This window comes from Erinaceus europaeus, chromosome 18, assembly GCF_950295315.1.
Source record: "Erinaceus europaeus chromosome 18, mEriEur2.1, whole genome shotgun sequence".
Classification (NCBI taxonomy): domain Eukaryota; kingdom Metazoa; phylum Chordata; class Mammalia; order Eulipotyphla; family Erinaceidae; genus Erinaceus; species Erinaceus europaeus.
In genome coordinates, this window is record NC_080179.1 from 6,315,792 (window position 1) to 6,331,510 (window position 15,719).

Here is a 15,719-nt window from a genome sequence, read left to right on the forward strand (position 1 = left end):
GAGAAGGCCTCCGGCTTTTTTTTTTTTAATTTTTAATAAATATGCTGACAAGTTGGATGAAATCATATGAATAAACAGAAAAAAATGCTCATTTTTATAAAGTACCAACGTATTGATAAATATATAACGCAGAAAAAAAAAGATGTTTTGCTAATTGGTTATAAAAAGAATCCTGGAAAGTAAGATAAAGAGCTCATCAAAAATAGTCATGTAGAAAATCCTGGTGTAAGCTGTTTTCATCCAACTGTTTCCTCCCTGGTAGAAAAGAGTTAGCGGGTTAATTGGGCTCACTACTGTCTGGGTGACCTAAACAGGAAGCCTGGCTATTTCCCACTGCCCCTGATCTCTGAAACCAGCTCTGAGACTCCTCTTGGCTCCAACAGTCTGGAGCGACTTTGTGCTGGATAAACGTCGAATTCTTACCTCGCCCTTACACTGCTAGCAGGATCAGATTGCATTTCTTTCATTATTCTCCACTCTCCAGTTTCTTGATCTGTTTCAAAGAACGCAGAGAAAAGATAATTCTCTTCAGTGTGTGGAAGTGGAAACAATAACCTCAACTCCGCTTTGAAAAAAATCTTTCTAAGAACTTTCTTCAGAGATTTCACTCGTGAGTACTTGGCAATATTCTTTTTAACTCATGAAAAATTAGCTTTTCTTTTTCTTTTTCTTTTTCTTGGGAGAAAAGCATGGTGATGAGAGAGGAAAACTGTAAGGTTTGGGAAAGACCATTGTCTGTAACCTTAAAATGAAAATAAGCCTTATTGGTAAACAAAGTAAACTCATTATGATGCAAAATAAGTTCTCAGCACTTAGCATTTAGTTCTTAAGTAAATATTTAAATCCTTCTTCTTTTAAAATCTTGAACATTTTAAAGGAAGTTGAAAAGAGGTAACTTTTAAAAATTTTACAAGAGTATCTAGGACTTTTTTTTTTTGCGACTAATGACAGTTCTTAGTAATAATTGTGTTTCTTGGTATTTTTCTGAAGATTTGTTTTCAGTAACAAATAGAGATATAAAATAAAGAAATTGACTTAAAGAAAGTTTTTCACTGTTAATTGACGATACTTCAACATGAGGAATAAATATGTAAATTCATTGTATATATACAATGAATATTTCATCTCAGCATTAACCAGTCTCCCAAAGGGACTGCTCTAGGTGAATACAGAAACCAAAGCTTATATTTGGGGATGCTTATACCAGAATTATACACATATATGTATGTATATGATTTAGTCTACATGGTGTGCAATTATATAAACCAAATCAATAGCTTAGAGAAGTACAAGGTGCACCTCTGTGTTCACTCCTGGAAATAAAAGAAAACGTAACTAGTGAAGTATATAAGCACAGAACTAAAATGAGATTTTTTTTAAAGCAACAAAACTATAATGCTTCTGGAAAAAGTCCAGTGGTATAAGAGAATTACCAAAAAAAAAAAAAAAAAAGAAAGAAAGAAAAACAAACGTGTCAAGAAGAAAAGATAAGCAACAGCCCCACTGTGACTCAGTGCTCTGGAAATTAGCCACGAAATGACTTTGTATGATATTTGATAGCGTAAACACAAGAGGCAGAACCCAACAGGAACCATGTCACCCAGAGTCATAACTTACGTGCAGAAGCATAATATTCCTGACGGGGAATGCGAATCAATTTTGAGATATTGCAGCTTTATAACCTACCAATGTCCTTTCAGAAAATATATCTAGAATTTTCTGTGATACATTATTGTGGTGCAAGTCATTTTCCTAACATACTATTATTTATACTGTTCAAATCCTTAAAGGAATAATATTCCATAAAAATTTATTGGAGTGCACATTTCTAACTAGGCGTCGTTGGATTAATAAAATATCAAATATTCAAAAGAAACAATGGGTTATTGATATACACACAGATGAATCACATTATGAATTTAAGAATAAGCCTTTAAAATGTTTATTTTCAATAATTGGAACATTTATTTTAGGAAAATAAATTTGTTTTCTTTGAGTGACCATAGAATTTCATTGGAGAACTTTATGGGAACATGCACTCCTCCTCTATGGCTCCTCTCTCTCCCCAGGTATGCTGAATTGAGATTTCTGAAGGATAATCTCTTAAAGCATTTGATTCACCTGGAGTAATAAGATCACCCCCCCCACCGGGAAATATGGGCCCTGTTCAAGTCGATTATTCATTGTTACGATGCTTACTGCTCTTATAATTGTCCATAATGTTAGACTTTATTTGCTTGATGCTTATAAGAGTATTGTGATTAGATTATTATATACTCATGAATGGGAGTGTTAGATTGTGCAGGTGGTGAATCTCAGTGATAATCATGATTTTTAAAAACATAAGCAAAAACAAATATAAATCAATAGAAATTGTTTTAAAACGTTTTATATTTATCTATTTAAAATTTTCTTTGTATGGATCCACATTCTCATCTGGTGGACATTTAAAAAATATTTTATTTATTTTTAATGAGGACGGGGGGGGGGGGAAGAAAGAGAGAGAGAACAGAATACTAATGAGTTCTGGCTTATTCTGGTGCTGGGGATTGAACCTAGGACCTCAGAGCCTAAGCCATGAAAGTCTTCTGCAGAACCATTATGCTGTACCTTCAGTCCTTATCCAATGGACTTGTTCTTCTTCAGGGGTTGCCTTCTCTGGGAATCCAATTATAGCATATCAGTTAGGATGCTTTAAGTTGTGTTCAGTTTACTAATGCTCTGTTCCTAGTAGTTAGATGAGTGTGTGTGTGTGTGTGTGTGTGTGTGTGTATGCACCTGTGTGTTACAATTTCATATTTTCTAACCTGTATCTACAAAATTTCCTAATCTTTTCTCCTAGTGTTTAATCTAATCTATTATATTGTTGCTTTCATCTCTAACAGTGTTTGAATCTCTATATTTTCTCTCTACTTAATGGGGCTAATACTTTCTTTAATTTTTTAAACATATGGAATGTAAGTAAAATATTAGCTTTTATATATTTGTGTAGTAGCATGACGTTCTCTGGCATATCTGTACCATCTTTTATTATATTCTGCTGTTCTGTGCATACTTTGTAGTTTTAATTTGTTTGACCTGTTAGGTTCTGGATATGTTATATTGCTATAAATCTTATTGACTTCTGTTCTGGGATACTATTTAATAACATAATTTGCTATTATTTTATCTTATTGTCAATATCTGTTAGACAAGATCAGAAAAAATGTTTATGTTATTTATTAATTATTCTCATACTGAGAAGCACAACTTTCTGACTACTCAACTAAGTACCCCATCAACTGATAATGTTGGAACCTAGAGACGGAATAATATTTCCAGATTTATATATGTTTGCAATCGTGCTCTTTCTAGTCACTGCCGATGGCTTTTTACTTGAATTCAGAAGTTCTTTTTACATTCAGACACATATTAGCACTTTTAAAAGAGTTTTATTTGCTTATATGAGAGGAAAAGAAAGAGCAGAACTGAACTTAGTATGTATTTAGATGGTGTATTTAGATTTTATAGTTCACCTCTCAACTTTATATGATAATGCCTGAAATTGAATCTGTGGCCTCTGTCACCTTAGGCATGCAAGTCCAGTGCTCAGTCATTGAGTTATATTTTTGGTCCATACTGACCTACATTCAGCTGAAGAAGGGAGGAATATATGAAAGATCTCTGCCTCTCTCCATATAGCCCTGTTCTCTGTGATATAATGACCTATAACTTCCAGCTGCTTGATCTCCTCAACTCTCTGCTATGACCAATGTTTTCCTAAACTTTGAGAGACGTTTGCATAGACCCCTTCTGAGTGCACCCCCCCCACACACACACCCTTACTCACACCGTTAGTGTGGAAACTCTCTCAGCCAGTATGCTTCAGCTAAAACGATAATGTAGGGCTTAACTTGTTTACTGTCTTCACAGGATCCCTCCTTTTCACTGATCAAAATTTAGTTGGAAACATTTCCTAACTCAACAAGACAGCCCACCTGATTCATCATGTGCACAACCAAGGTTGTAACCCCTCTCCAATAATACAGTTTCATTGCTGTGACATCTTTCTCTTGTTTTCTGTCTGTCTCTTTGTCTTTGTCTCTTGATCTATCTGAAAAAGAAAAAAAAAAAAAACTCACTGAATGGGGAAGCCTGAGCCACTAACACCAATAATGATGATGAAGAAAGAAGGAGGAGGAGGAGGAGGAGGAGGAGGAGGAGGAGGAGGAGGGGGTGGGGGAGGGGAAGGGAAAAGGGAGGGAGAAGAAGAGGAGGAGGGGGAGGAGGAGGACAAGGAAGAAGAAGAAGAAGAAGAAGAAGAAGAAGAAGAAGAAGAAGAAGAAGAAGAAGAAGAAGAAGAAGAAGAAGAAGAAGAGGAAGAAAAAGAAGAAGAAGAAGAGGAGGAGGAAGAAGAAGAGGAGGAAGAAGAAGAGGAGGAGGAGGAAGAAGAAGAGGAGGAAGAAGAGGAGGAGGAGGAGGAAGAAGAAGAAGGAGAAGGAGAAGGAGAGGAGGAGGAGGAGGAGGGGGAGGAAGAAGAAGAGGAGGAGGAGGAAGAAGAGGAGGAGGGGAGGAAGAAGAAGAAGAGGAGGAGAAAGAAGAAGAGGAGGAGGAAGAAGGAGGAGGAGGAGGAGAAGCAGGAGAAGAAGAAGGAGGAGGAGGAGAAGGAGGAGATGGAGAAGAAGAAGAAGGAGGAGGAGGAGGAGGAGAAGTAGTAGAAGAAGCAGGAGGAGGAGGAGGAGGAGGAGAAGAAGAAGTAGTAGAAGCAGGAGGAGGAGGAGAAGAAGAAGTAGTAGAAGAAGGAGGAGGAGGAGGAGGAGGAGAAGGAGAAGAAGGAGGAGGAGAAGAAGAAGAAGTAGTAGAAGAAGGAGGAGGAGGAGAAGGAGAAACATGTATGTGGTGGCCAGGAACTTGAATTCAAGTTCTAGACATGACAAAGCATATGCACTTTCTAGGTGAGTTACGAGCTACCTTCTGATCAACACTTAGGTGGACCATGCACAACAGGAAACCTCCTGAGTGGTTAAGCATTGCTATGGTGTCTCTTCTCTTTTTCTTTCTCTTAACTCTATCTCACATTCTCTCTATACAAATATAAAAAGGAGGAAGAAAGAATAGTCTGTTGAAGTAGCAGTGCAGGTGTGAAGTTCTAGAAAAAAATGCAGGTGGTAAAAAAAAAAAAAAAAGAGGGAGAAAGAACAAGAAAAGAGAATATCATTCCATGTGTATTTTTTTTTTAGTTTGCTTAGATAAGATAAATATGTGTAGCCACTATATTCCAGTAATTACATTTAATATGTTAATACATATACGTGTTTATAGAAAGGGAAAATGGACATTCTGTTCCTACAAAGTGCTTATTTCACCTATGGAAGAAATTCATCTACTGCATTCTGTTTCTCAGATTAGAGTAGCTGTTTGGGCAGTTAATATCCCACTGCCTCTTATTTTAGAGAGCAAATGAACTCTACAAGTTTAAAACCAATTAAGTTGCCACCTTGTTAACATGCATTGAAACTATGAATACTTGCCCAGAGCTTCCCAAGGTGTTTTGTTTTTGTTTTTGTTTTTGTTTTTTTACAGAAAATAGCATTACGGGTAGTTTCTAAACACAGTTTTCCACAATTATTTTTTCTTCTCTGCTTCTTGACTATCTCCTCATAAAAAAAAAAAAAAAAAGTTGAAGAAAGTTAATTGCCAACACAAATCACAATTTTATTTTTCTGTACAAGGAAACATGGCTTTAGGTATTTCCTGCTCAAAGATTTGTATCAATCGAGGAAAAGTTATTAGCCAAATGACAAATATTGCAGACAAGATTTAAATTTACCACTAGAATTTGATTTTGTAGTTATTTAAGAGTGTGATTATTAAATTTTCTAAATATTTCTTTTTAATTCTTTATAATTAAATCTAGCATATTTATCAAATATATAAGTGAGATATAATTATAGATATAAAGATATAATTACATAGTATCTTTGTCATAGTATTAATAACTTTTACAACAAAATAGTGAGACAATTTATTTTAGAAAAACCTAGGTCCTCCTTTGCAGTGTCAATAATTATATTCCAGTCCCAAACTTCCCAGAATTAATACCATATACTTTTTTTGCTAGAAATATGTTTAATATATAGAAATATATATTGCTAAAAGATGTACCCACTTAGGAAAGATGTTTAATATCAGAGAATTTAGCCTCAATTCATATAAGAAACTTTCTGTTCATATATGTGATTAGTTCTGGATAAAATTCACATCAATTCATTTTAAGTTCCTATGAATTAATTATAAGAATCCCATAGGCATCAAGATTTGCCTTATCACTACTTTGTCTTTATTAATTTAACTATCACCTACATTCCATCTTATCATCTCCTTACTCAGAAGCCACAGAGACAGAAGTTACCATCTCTCGTTCCTAATAGCTACTAAAAGTGACACTTGAGGAGACAGAAGATGATACATTTCAACATTTTTCAAAGTTGATTCAGATGTGGGAATAAACCCTGTGTCTTCATGGCTATTTTCACTAAGTTGTATTAAAAAAAAACAACATTTTCTCATCTATGTGCACATACTTTAGAAGGCAACCTACAGTTTTCTTCCCATCTCTTGGTTTGAAACAGAAAAAATTGCGTATAACATTAGGATCCAGTTGGGATCAAGTCATAGTAGGTCCTGAGGAGCAAGCAAGGGAAATGGTTCAGAGGCAGTTAAACTGGGCATTGGCAGGGAAATGGGAAGATAAAGTAACCGAACAGAAGGGTCCCACTTTGGGGAACTAAAAAATGAAAGCCAAACATGATTTTTGCATAAAGGGAAATTCTGCTTCTCTTGCACAATGTGAGGCTGCAGTTCATTAACTTAGACCAAGCACCTCTTCTCCAAAGAGTGTCAGATGGAGGCTGAGAAAGCCAGGAGTCGATTCATCCTTCCTCCCACAACTCTTCCTGCCATTGGAATCATGGATCTCCCTCACTAAGAAAGTTTCAAAAAAAAAAAAAAAATGAGTCTCAGCTACTCTCTATTATATGAAGGATTATGACCAAAAAGAAAGGGGGTGTGGATAGAATCCCTAGCCATTCTTTTTTCCCATTCCACACCTAGTCCTTTTGGGGTTCTATTTCACTGGGAATAGGAAGCATTCAAAAAAAAAAAAAGGCTAAGGCACAGCTATTTCTGGAGAATGTGTGACTTGCCATGCATGAGAGTCTATGTTTCATTCTGGGCATCACACTGGAGCACTGTGCACAGACAAAGTTGGAAGACATGGATGGTGGAGTTTGTCCTTCTCCCTCCCTCTCTCCCACTCTTCCTCTCTCCCCCTCTCTCTCTCCTTCTCCCTCTCCCTCTCTCCTTCTCTCTCTCTCTCTCTCCCCCTCCCTCTTTCCCTCTATCCCTCTCTCCCTTTCTCCCTCTCCCCCTCTCCCTCTCTCTCTCCTTCTCCCTCTCTTACTCTCCCTCTCCCTCTCTCCCTCTCCATCCCCCTCTCCATTTCCTTCTCCCTTTCCTTCTCCCTCTCCCTTTCCCCTCTCCCTCTCTCTTCTTTCTAGTTTTCTCTCCTCTTTAAGTAAAACTTAAAAATATTCGACCCTGGAGGGCACTCAGCAGTATCTAGCATTTGTGAGATGCTGAGCTCATTATTCCCAAAGTGCATTAAACAAATTAAAATATGAGACTCTTTGAGAGGTCCAAGACACTAAATCTCTTAAAGGTCTCTAAGTTCTCTCATTAAATTTAAGCAGATTTAATATTAATATCTTCAAAGCTAAGTGTTGGAGATATATTTTTATATCATATATACTTGTAGAATAGCAAAACTATGCAATAATTTAAAAAATTAAAGTTATGGGATTTCAAGGCACTTATAAAAATCATACCTCTGTCCTCTGTTGCCAGAAAATAACAGCAAGTGAAACTAAAGGGGTATCAACTTAAAAGATGCTATTTTTTATAAGTTACAAAGAGAGCTGACATTTTTCTAGCAATATCTTTTCTGGTGTCACTACATGATCTTGTGTATTTAGTGACTATAATAAAAAAAACTGAACATAATTTCTCATGTAAAAATGTACTAGGTAGCTATAATTAATTTAGTTCTTTAGCATAGTTCATTAATAATGGCAATATTGTTATCTTTAAAAAATAAATAAAAGATGCTACTTTATCCTGATTATTGGATTATATATTAGGTAGAATTTTGGACAGGAGAAAGAACTATCAATTTAGACAGAGTAATTTTTTAAATTTTATACTTTTTTATTTTATTTTACCAGAGCACTGCTCAGCTCTGGCTTATGGTGGTGCAGAAGATTGAACCTGGGACTTTGGAGCCTCAGGCATGACACTCTCTTCCCATAAGCATTATGCTATCTGCCTCTGCTACTTTTATCATTTTATTGCAATGTTAACAGCTTACAGTACAGTTGTTGCCACATGGGTATACTTTCTCATCCCGACATGACAGGTATCTGGAGAATTCTCTTACCCCCAAACTAGGTCCTCCTCTACCATCATGTACCATGTCCCAAAACCCTCCTTCCTCCAAACCCTTTTCTGTTCTCCTTCCCCAGAATCCTTTGCTTTGTCGCAACACACCAAAACGCAGTTCAAGTTTTATTCTGTGTTTTCCCTTTCTGCCCTTTTCTCAAGGTCTGCTGTGAGTCAGATCATCTGGTTTTCATCCTTCACCATTCTCTTTTTGGCTTATCACACTGAAGTTTTATTTATGGTTTTTGAATTGCAAATAATGAACATTAAAAGTGCAAACAGAAGAAAGAAATTTACTGGATGCCACGGATAGAAAAGGAAGTGACATCAATTTATTTCATTTTCCAAACCCTTAAATTTCATTCTTCCATGGGTCTGGCATGTTATAGTTTAAATAGGACTATCTGGAGATCAACATGTTAATAGTTCCTGGAGAACATGACTCAGCTGCCTGGGGCTCCTTGTTCCTTCAAAGTGGTGATTCAGAAGTGTTGGATTCTGATTGTCATTGAAACTTCTGGATGAAGTCACTAACAGCTGCTGTTCTAATCCTGAACAAAGCTCAGGTCCTGTCCACATACTTTTTGATTAAAACTCAAAGTTTTCAGAATTTTTCCACATTAGAACTTCATCTGTCAGCAGAATCCCACTCACTGAAAAGTCAGAAACTTGACAACCATCACTGATTCATTGTGTTGATTGTATTTAAGAAGAGCACAGCTAATAAATAGAGCCATGATGCTAAAAAAAATAAGGATGGAAGTCTCCTGCTTCAACATATACATGAAATAAAAATGTAGTATGTCTCTTGCCTTGGGCATATTTAATTCAAATCTTACATGCTCTTTTTTTTTTTCCTGAAGAAATAATAGTTATATATTCTGTGAAATTCCCACACGTGGACCAACATTTAAACTAAGACAATCCAAAATAAAAAGTAGACAAGTCTCTAAAATGTGTCCAAGTAGAGAGAAAAATCTGATAACAATAGTTTTTGAAGAAAATGATGAGACTGACCTGACCCTCCCCCTTGATTTCTAGGCACTATCTCTATCCAATAAATACAAACAGTAAAAATAAATAAATAAATGCTTTGTTGTTGAATTGTATGAGCTCTTCATGTATTTTGGATATGAAATCCTTGTCTGATATATGATTTGCAAATATTTTCTCTGATTCTCCTTCTCTTATGAGGACAGAAGTAATTGAAAAGAGTATATCCATAATATTTTGAACCTTTTCTCTCCATATACACCAGAATTATCATATTAATTCATATGTTTTCACTTCCTAACTTTGAACTTATTAAATATTAGTAGTTGAGAATTATATTCTCAGAAACCTTCATTTTAGTTTATGTATATAACCCCAGTTTTTATTTTACTCCTAGAGTTAAAAAAAAAAAAATTCAAACAGCATTACGCTGGGAGCCATGAGTCACCGTCAGCGTGTTCAATCAAGTGACAAATGTCTTACAAATTTTAGTGTATGATCCCTATAAATCAATCCAGCAATTTTTATTAGTGAGTTCACAGTATTTTACAAAATTACCAGATCTTAAGATCGTTTTCATTCATAACTACTATATGTACACCCTATCCCACCAAGGTTCTTAGATAAAAGAGTTTTACCGGGAGTCAGGCTGTAGGTAGCGCAGTGGGTTAAGTGCACGTGGCGCAAAACACAAGGACTTGAGTAAAGATTTTGGTTCATCCCCCAACTCCCCACCTGCAGGGGAGTCGCTTCACAGGCAGTAAAGCAGGTCTGCAGGTGTCTGTCTTTCTCTCCCCCTCTCTGTCTTCCCCTCCTCTCTCCATTTCTCTATCCTATCCAACAATGACGACATTAGTAACAACAACAATAAAACAACAAGGGCAACAAAAGGGAATAAGTAAATAAATTAAAAAGTGATTAAAGAGTTTTACTAGTTATGAGCAATTGTACATATAAAGAAGAAAGTTCGGCCTGATTTTCTTTGTTATTTCTCTGCTCATTGCATTTTTATTAGTAAAAGATCTACATTATATGATTTTTCCCTTCCAGTGTCACTTAAGAGTATTTAACTCTATTTTCATATTACTTTTCTCCTTATTTTTTCCCTATGTGCTAACTATTCGGCCCCTCCCTTGTAGCACCTCATTTTCCCCTCTCCACACTCCAATCTGTCATTCTTTTAACTAGAAACGACTTGATATTAATATTATTATTTAGGCGGAAACTTTTTTTTTCTCTTCAAATTATAGTTACAACACTTAAGGATTAAATTTTAATTGATGAGCTTCTTTTAGTTTACTTATAGGATATTGACCCCAAACAGAATAAAAATCTTCAGTTATGATTGCATGAGAAGCTAATTTTTAGAAATTTAAATTGGTATAGAGAGGAAGCTATTTATTTAGTACAGTGGGTCTTTTAGTTTCTGTTGAAATGGTCAGAATGCAGATGTAAGACTGTGAAGGGGTGGAAGTAAGTTTGAGGGTTTTGTTTCCTTTATTTAAAAAGACCTATATTGGGCACCAACAGAACAAGAGCTCAGCGTAGTTCTCTGTAGTAGCAATAGTAGCAGTGGTAGCAGTAAATTACTAATAAACTTGTATTGGGCATGAGACGAAAATCACTTGAGTCGCGGGCAGGCTTTGCCAAAAGCACAGCTCAGAGTCAAATCCTGAGTGGTGACATAAGAGGTGTTTTGTCACTAGTGGTAGCTCTGGTGTTTGTGCTTTCTCTCTCTCTCTCTCTCTCTCTCTCTCTCTCTCTCTCTTTCTCCAACTGAATGACAAAATGACCCATGGTGGTGAAAGCATTCATGTGCAATAAACAAATAAATATCACCAATATTCACCCCCATGGTTTCTTTTTATCTCTGTGAGAATATCTTTGCTTGACCTCTCCATTTCAGGTTTCAATTTTTTTTTTCAAGTAAGATTTCTTTACACATGTGTGCTATTTGATTAATTTTAATATGGGAATCTCTGGTCTTTCCATTTTTTTTTCCTTTTCTTTCTCCTTTCTGGGGTGAACAAATTAGGGCATTTCTATTTCTCATAATGGTGATATATTAGGCCTACACAGCTCTGTATGTATGATCCTTGTAGGAAATCTCTTTGTTTTATAAAGCAGATCTGACAATTCTGTGTATAAGAGGAAAAGACCTTTTTTAATCAGTGAAATTGTAACACTGTAAATACATATAATTGTTTTACTCTGTTCTATGAGCTAACTAGGGAATTTCACATTGCTCAGTTCTCCAAAAGTATGACTTCCTGTAACAAAAGCAAAATCTAATAGATAAGTCCCTAGTGGATTAGCCAATTTTTCTGGAAATATAAGTGAGTCAGTAATCTTCAGTAATTTTGAAAGCACTATTTGGGTGTTTCAGTTTTCTGTTTAACATCAACTTATTTATCAGGTACATACTATTCTAATATATTTGTTTCACCTACTTAGCAACCCCCAACCACGACATACTTTCTCTCTCATCCTATTTGCCTGGGGTTTATCACACAGAAAAGCATCTAAGCTAGTTTCTGTAAGGTAGTTGGAATTACCATAACTAATGGGAATTAATGAGGATTCTATTACTTATCAATAGATTCTTTGTTTGTGTGTATGTTAGGTTTCCCTAACAGCTGGTTGTATTACAAATTTTGACGTCTGCTCTCAGTGAAATGTTACAGACAATGGTTGTATCGTAAGCAAAGAAACAACATAACTAAAACACCATCTTAGAAAGTTGAAAAAAAAAAGCATTGACACTACTACCAGCTTAATGAATTTACCATTATTAAAATAATATTTTCTCTCAGAACATATCTGCTTAAATGATCTTAAAATAAGCAAATACAATGTATCTTATAAAATTCACATTATCATAAGCATTCCCCACTTATCTCCTAGTCATTATCAAAATTACTAATTTAACTTTGTGCAATAGTTTATCTAGTAAATAGATATGCCATGAAGTATAACAACTGTCATATGGTGGATGCTTACATTATTAAAAAGCAACATGGGGCCCAAGCAGTAGTGCAGAGGGTTAAGCACACAAGGCACAAAGCACAAGGGCCCATGTAAGAATCCAGGTTCCAGCCCCCAGCTCCCCACCTGTAGGGGGGGTTGCTTCATAAGCGGTGAAGCAGGTCTACAGGTGTCTGTCTTTCTCTCCCCCTCTCTGTCTTCGCCTCCTCTCTCCATTTCTCTCTGTCCTATCCAACAACGACAACAACAGCAGTAGCAACAACTACAACAGCGACAAAATGGAAAAATTGGCCTCCAGGAGCAATGGATTTGTAGTGCAGGCACCGAGCCCTAGTGACAACCCTGGAGGCAAAATAAAGTAACATATTTTCTATGCTAAAATAAACATGGGGGTGCAGTTAGCTACTTTTACATTTTTAAATTCCCAATAGTGACATTAATAAATGCTTATATTTTAAGTAAAGATGTACACTTTTAGGAAAAATTATTGGTCAATGATTAAATAATAAACCCCTTACATGTCTCCTTTTTGCTATGACCCCTTAAATTCTCCCTTTATTGTCCTCTGCTTAATGGATAAAGTCCAACTAACTCTGAATCCTTCAAAATAAAGTTCCTGTACCTGACAGGAGGAGGCAGTACTACAGTGTGAAGGCACAAAGTACTGTGAATTTGCAGTGCAGAGTTCCAGCAGCCCTCCCTAATACTTTACAAAAGTTGATCAACTTCCCATTGTATTTTACCTACAGTTAAGCATCCAACTCTCTTTTATTCTTAAGAGGCTACTACATCTTGACATTTTGAACATCCTCAGTTCTTTTTCAAATAGAAAATTAAATCATAGCAAGAACAACATCTCTCTCCTACATCTCTTTTAGCAAATTAATTTTTATTACCACCAGGGTTATCAGTGGAGCTTGGTGCTGGTTCTATGAATCCACCATTTCCTGCAGCCATTTTTCCTTCCTTCCTTCCTTCCTTCCTTCCTTCCTTCCTTCCTTCCTTCCTTCCTTCCCTTCTTCCTTCTTTTCTTCCTTCTTTTCTCTCTCTCTCTCTCTTTCTTTCTTTTTTTTTTGTTCTATTTTATTTTATAGGATAAAGAGAAATTGAGAGAGGTAAGGGAGGTAGAGAAGGAAAGAGAGAGAGAGAGAGAGAGAGACCTGGAGACCTTCTTCACCGCTCCTGAAGCATCCTCCCTGGACATGGGAGCAGGGGCTCCAGTCACATCACACTGACTTCATTTGAGCGTTTGATGCTCCCCTCCGAATACCAGAAATGCATCGAAGTGTGTTTTGCACAAATGTCTCCCTTCAAATGTGTTCTCTTACTCTTAAGCATAGATTTATGAAAGGCTATTGTGAATTACTGTTTACATAGCCTATGTTCCAGTGCCTTTCTGAACACATCCACTGCTACCCTACCATGTACTAAGACTTTATTTTGCAACCTTGCAAAGCCGCTGTTGGTGTTATTGCCGCTAAACTATGTGCATGTTTTTCAGCCCTTGTCTTACTTAAACCCTCTGTGATTTAGACATTGTTGACTTATGACAAATTCGTGAAGTGCAGTTGACCTTTGAGTAATATGGGTTTGAGCTGTACAGATCTACTTATATGTGAGCATATAAGTATTATAAATTAACTGTGAGGAATAATAATCTTGTTAAAGATAACAAAGTGCTGTACATGTTTTCTCTCTTCCTTAAGTTTCCTTGGTAGTATTTTCTTTTCTTTAGCTAGCTTTCTTGTTAGAATATAGTATAAAAAAAAAAATCAATCGGGAGTCGGGCTGTAGCGCAGCGGGTTAAGCGCAGGTGGCGCAAAGCACAAGGACCGGCATAAGGATCCTGGTTTGAACCCCGGCTCCCCACCTGCAGGGGAGTCGCTTCACAGGCGGTGAAGCAGGTCTGCAGGTGTCTATCTTTCTCTCCCCCTCTCTGTCTTCCCCTCCTCTCTCCGTTTCTCTCTGTCCTATCCAACAACGACGACAACAACAATAACAACTACAACAATAAAAGAAGGGCAACAAAAGGGAATAAATAAATAAAATAAATATTTTTAAAAAATCAATCAAACTGTGTTCATCAACTAAGTTATTGCTATGGTTCTGGTCCACAGAGAGTTATTAATAGTTGAATTTTTCAGGAGTCAGAAGTTGTCTTTGATCTTTGAATGTGCAGCCCACCTACTGTCCTTCCCCCTAAGACTCACTCCCTTCACCAGCTGCATCAGTGTACAATTCCCAGGTTTCCTTCCTTCTTCACCATTTTGTACTCTACAGAAGTAACTATCTTTATCTATTGAGTCTTGCATTTCTCTTTTCAGTAGCTTATCATGACTATATACTAGCTTCTTCTATGCTCCCAATGATTTTCTCTTCCATATTTCAAACTCAAATTCCCTCACTCTCACTTGATCACCTTTCCAAAGGAAAGAATCAGAATCTTCTCTAGTTGTCCTTGGTTCTCTCATCTCTGTTCTGCAGCACTGCTTCCAATATTATGTCACTTATCATGAGTAGTCTTTTGCTTCAGAGGTTTCTGGTCTTCTTATATTCCAAAATATACCTAAAATCATTTCTTAAAATCTTTCACATATTTATGTTTGAAGAAATTCCTACTTATGTATTTTATTTAATTGTGTCATAAATATCAGTGATTATATGATATGGAAAATTATAGGATATGTTTGATAATATTTCTATGCTACCGTAATTTAATTTTTTAGACAAGTTTCGAAATTTGAAGCATCTTGTGCACACTGTAGGATGGAACACCATCCTTTAAATTTCTTTCTTTTATTTTCATTAAAGGTCTAGTCTCTTCTTGTAAGAAAATCTATTATGTGAAAGTATTTTTCACATATGAAACAATTAATTCTACATATTCTTTGTTCTCGTTTTTCAAGTTCCAAAGGTTTTTGATACTTTGTCTTACCTTGAATGTGTCTTTAACATGAACTCCCTCTAGTTTATAATTCTCAGATATCAAGAACAGCAGCAATCATATACTAAGTTCAGAGCTCAGCCTTTGATTCTACTACAGTGTTATATGATTTATCGACACAGTCTATCCATCTTGTTTTGCACTTTATTTATGAAGAACCTTTATTAAAGTTTCTTTTGTTTAAAGTTACGCTGAATTCAAAGAGTGAAGCATATCAAGTAGTCATGGTAGTGGGGAGTTTGGGGGATACTGAATAAGTAAGAAGTTCCCAGAAAAGTATTCAATGACTCAAAACATGTTTATATAATTTGGTTCACATTTC

General features: G+C 36.1%; 1 protein-coding gene across 4 annotated transcripts in view; it reads left to right on the forward strand.

Moving 5' to 3' along the window:
- Window positions 1–343: 343 nt before the first annotated feature.
- TFPI (tissue factor pathway inhibitor) overlaps window positions 344–15,719 on the forward strand; it is a 74,587-nt gene continuing 59,211 nt past the window's right edge. Inside the window, exon 1 of one of the 4 annotated variants that reach the window (XM_060177604.1) lies at window positions 344–610. The gene's annotated coding sequence lies outside the window, so the exon portion shown is untranslated. The remainder of the gene's footprint in view (window positions 611–15,719) is intronic. The other 3 variants (XM_060177605.1, XM_060177602.1, XM_016191046.2) reach the window with 3 other exon arrangements.